Source organism: Panulirus ornatus, chromosome 63 (assembly GCF_036320965.1).
Source record: "Panulirus ornatus isolate Po-2019 chromosome 63, ASM3632096v1, whole genome shotgun sequence".
Lineage (NCBI taxonomy): Eukaryota > Metazoa > Arthropoda > Malacostraca > Decapoda > Palinuridae > Panulirus > Panulirus ornatus.
Window position 1 is genome coordinate 19,230,316 of NC_092286.1, and position 3,919 is coordinate 19,234,234.

A 3,919-nucleotide genomic window follows, 5' to 3' on the forward strand; every position below is an offset into this window, starting at 1 on the left:
GAGGCATGAATCTCAAACTTTGCTGTCTACTACACTGTGGGGTATATTTAAATTATGATTAAAACTGATTAGAAGCCACATTTCAGGTCATCTGAAGGATCTTCTGCCTCACTGCACAGTATAGTGTGCGACTGTGCAGTGTTCAGGAGCGTGAGCTATGTTTCATCAATTCCTGACTACCCAATACACATGCAGGATGCAGGCAAGAGCTACAAGCTGAATATTCTGATGTCTCTTCCGCCGCACCTAATGCGCCGACACACAGTTCAGGATGTGAAGCCTGAGTGAGGGGGCAGGGAGGAGCGAGGCGTCCCTCATAGTAACATACTGCTCTTGGTGTACTGCCGGCCTCGGCTGGACATGTGTGGCTGGCCATCAGTCCTGGCCTCTCACACCACAACTCTGGTACACCTCCGTCCGCTCACCTACCAGACATCCCCGACCTGCCTATCTCTCCTGGTCTGCCCTATGGCCTCCTTCATCCACGCCCGACTCTCAGTCACGTTTCTGAACCCTGTAGCCTCATCATCATCAGCAGCCACCATTATTCGAGGTCTCCTATCCTTATCCCTTCTCCCATCTCAACTCCATTGTCCATTCCACAACCGGTCCTCTCGACTGCATGCCCTTCCTTCACCCATACCCCACCGTCCGCTCAATTACTCCATCTTTCTCGTATATTCCTACCACCCTTGTCCACCGCAGCACCCGCTACGTCCCCCTTTTTTCATACCCTCTTGCATCTTTCACTATCTTCATGCAGTCCTGTTATCCATATACAGGCCCGCCACTATGGTCATCTGTCCAACGGTTCATCCTACGAACCATTCTTCGTCAGTCGCAAGTATCTTTATCTACCCTAACACACTAATGCACCCTAAGTAGCCTCATTCCTCGTCTGTTAGCCACCTTCACGCATTCAGGCACGCTGTGCTGGGTGGGTGGGTGAGGTGCAAAGTGGCTCGCCGTCATATGGCAAGAACTTCATCGCTCTCACTCAGTCACACAATCTACATTCATAGTGGCTGGCTGGGGAGAGAGAGAGAGAGAGAGAGAGAGAGAGAGAGAGAGAGAGAGAGAGAGAGAGAGAGAGAGAGAGAGAGAGGCCCTACCTACGAGTATTTACGATCACAAAAAAATACTGAAAACAAAGGCCCCGCCGGGAATCGAACCCGGACCAACTGTTTACTAGACAGATGTGCTAACCACTGTACCACGGAGCTACTTGTCAGTGGTGGAAAAATTTCTTGTATATTAACAAACCTGATTGAAGACTTAAAGAATCTAGTACAAACATAATGATTATTGTGATAAATGATTTGTTTATGATAAATATATATTGTGTTGCATTATAATGGTTGTTCATAACCAAGGTCTTTAAGCTTGGATAATATAAGATTATATGAGTACCTGGGAGAGGCTATGGTGTGTGTGTGTGTGTGTGTGTGTGTGTGTGTGTGTGTGTGTGTGTGTGTGTGTGTGTGTGTGTGTGTGTGTGTGTGTGTGTGTGCTCGCATACATATGAAGAATGACATAGCACATAAACACAAGGTTAAGAGACGGTGCAATATGAAATCTCCCTCCCGGTAGCACACAGAGTAATCAGAAATACGCGATATGAAAATGGTTACAAAGACAAACTTTCCCGGAGTATGCACGATGAAATATAAACTTGGTTAGAGAAAGTTAGTTTATAATGGATGGACGTAAAAGAACAATAAAGGTTGTCAGGGATGGACGAGGAAAACGAATCCAGCTTGTTGCCATGAAGGAAACGAAAGAGACTGGCTATCGTCAGAGGAATAACTGGGACTCGTTACCATACGCAGCAGACGCAGGACCCGTCATCGTTAGTGGGGAAGAAGGACCAGCCAGTTTGAGACGTAGGAGAGACCCACCACCGCAAGGAGGGCACGTGCAGGTATCTACCACCCAGAGAGGCATGAAAACCTTCTAACATAAGGGGCGGGAGAGGGATCTACCACTATGAGGGGCAGGAGAGGGACCCACCATCGTGAGGGGCAGGAGAGGGACCCACCATCGTGAGGGGCAGGAGAGGGACCCACCATCGTGAGGGGCAGGAGAGGGACCCACCATCGTGAGGGGCAGGAGAGGGACCCACCATCGTGAGGGGCAGGAGAGGGACCCACCATCGTGAGGGCAGGAGAGGGACCCACCATCGTGAGGGGCAGGAGAGGGACCCACCAACCTGAGGGGCAGGAGAGGGACCCACCACAATCTCCGCCATTCGAACAATCAGACACATCACGTATGTATAACTCTTGCTGCCAACTTCCCCTCGTGCTTACACTTCCTACAACAGCTGAGTGTCGGAGTCGCACTGTCTGCACGTCTCAGGTTCTCTCTTACTTGACGAGTTATATGGAATAAATACGAATAGTCTCTCTCTCTCTCTCTCTCTCTCTCTCTCTCTCTCTCTCTCTCTCTCTCTCTCTCTCTCTCTCTCTCTCTCTCTCTCTCTCTCTCTCTCTCTCTCTCTCTCTCTCTCTCTCTCTCTCTCTCTCTCTATTATCATTTAGTCACCCAATCCATATATTGATATATCTTTATCTCTTTCTGTTCTTAACTATTAGGTTATCAAGAGAGTGTCCTTCATTTCCTGGCATCTTCATATGAACTGTACCATGCTGGGAATGTGACAGACATTCAGAAAAAAAAGTGAAGAAGATTGTAGCAGATGAATGATGAAGATTATAGTAAAACAAAATGATAGACAAAGAAAACGTTGGAAATAGTCATATATTGCTAACCTTCGATTCGTATACCAACATTTTCATTGCAAATAAGAAATTAAAGACGATGTATTTGCGTAGCTATGTGCGTCGGTGGTGCTCTCCCACAACCATGGTAACAAACACACAGACACACACACACACACACACACACACACACACACACACACACACAGGGGCCCGAGTACAGCTTTTGGTCTAGTTTTATATTCTATATATCAAAAGACGAGAACAGTAGTCCCTTTAGTACATTTCAGTCGTACATAAACTAGACGACTAAATTGTATAATTAATCATTTATACGACAGTCATTTGTTACTGAGGAACATGATGGAGTTGACACAAACATTTCAGCTGATCATGTCTGCTTGTGTCGTACATAACTGGAGAGTTTATCATTGTCCAGTGATCTCATCGTGTGGTACGGTGTACCGCCCAGGAGACGATACAATACCAACAGAAATGCTGACCATGTTTCTCTGGGTCCGCCGGCATAATCTATCATCATGAGACTCATCCACCTCCGTACATACTGACTCACTTGTATATCAGTCTTTCCCTGAACACTTTCATTTATTTCTCCTGTCTCATGTAAATGCTCTACGAATATTCTTTCCTTTCGTTTCCCTCGTAAGATGTAATTTATCAGCACATTTTTCGTCAAAGGATAACATGTTGTCTTCTTATCTCTTTCATTTCTCTTCCTGTGCTATTCTATCAGCTCTTCTACCACCAAATACGCCCTTCCCAAGTTTATCTTAATCGTCTTAGTTGGTCTGACCACACTAATGTTTCTTCAAGTGCATTAGAGTGTTCATACCAATCCCATTCCTTGCTACAACAGTTTCCTCCCATTGTAAATATGCAAATAGTTACATGGAGCAGCTCTTTTCATAGGACACTTGAGGACTAGTCCAGTAGGTAGGAAATATGTGATCCAGTCCAGTAATGAGAGATATGTAAACCAGTATAATGCACGAAAAATATATGGACCAGTTCCGTAATTTTGAGATATGTGGACCAATCCAGCACCACACTAGAGATATCTGTGGTCCAGTCTAGAAGACATAGACATTTATGTTCTCGTTTGCGATATGACAGTACCGGTTAGACATCAACGGACACTAACAACAAATTACTCATCCTCTCGCTGATCCTACTTTTAC

At 45.7% G+C, this 3,919-nt stretch overlaps 1 non-coding gene across 1 annotated transcript; it reads right to left on the reverse strand.

The window, feature by feature from the left end:
• Positions 1-1,151: 1,151 nt before the first annotated feature.
• On the reverse strand, positions 1,152-1,223 carry TRNAT-AGU (transfer RNA threonine (anticodon AGU)). The gene has a single exon. It is a non-coding gene; the product is annotated as a tRNA-Thr (tRNA).
• Between the last annotated feature and the right edge of the window lie 2,696 nt (positions 1,224-3,919).